General features: G+C 34.8%; 1 non-coding gene across 1 annotated transcript; it reads right to left on the minus strand.

The window, feature by feature from the left end:
- Positions 1-411: 411 nt before the first annotated feature.
- On the minus strand, positions 412-484 carry TRNAG-UCC (transfer RNA glycine (anticodon UCC)). The gene has a single exon. It is a non-coding gene; the product is annotated as a tRNA-Gly (tRNA).
- Between the last annotated feature and the right edge of the window lie 166 nt (positions 485-650).

Raw genomic sequence — 650 nt, forward strand, 5'->3', positions numbered from 1 at the left:
TTTTGTATCCATTCAGCCACTCTGTGTCTTTTGGTTGGATAATTTAGTCCATTTATATTTAAGGTAATTATTGATATATATGTCCTTATTGCCATTTTGTTGCTTTGGATTTGTTTTTATAGGTCTTCTTTTCTTCTTCTTTTGCTCTCTTCTCTTGTGATTTGATGACTGTCTTTAGCATTATGTTTGGATTCCTTTTTCTTTTTTTGTGTGTATATCTATTACAGATTTTTGGTTTGCAGATACCATGAGGTTTTTGTATAGCAGTCTATATGTGTGTGTGTGTATGATTGTTTTAAGTTGCTTATCTCTTAATTTCAAATAAATTTTAAAGACCCTGCATTTGTATTCTCCTCCCCTCATGATTACTTTTTTTTTCTTCTTTTGGCCACAAGGCTTGTGGAATCTTAGCTCCCCAACCAGGGATCGAACCCGTGCCCCCTGCATTGGAAGTGCAGAGTCCTAACCGCTAGACCACCAGGGAATTCCCACGATTACTATTTTTGATATCATATTTTATATGTAATTATTTTGTGTATCCCTTAACTGCTTATTGTGGATATAGATGATTCTATTACTTTTGTCTCTTAACCTCCCTACTAGCTTTGTGTGTGGATGATTTCCTACCTTTACTGTATGTTTGCCTTTAC

This window comes from Lipotes vexillifer, unplaced genomic scaffold, assembly GCF_000442215.2.
Source record: "Lipotes vexillifer unplaced genomic scaffold, Lipotes_vexillifer_v1.1 C26264710, whole genome shotgun sequence".
NCBI classification, from domain to species: domain Eukaryota; kingdom Metazoa; phylum Chordata; class Mammalia; order Artiodactyla; family Lipotidae; genus Lipotes; species Lipotes vexillifer.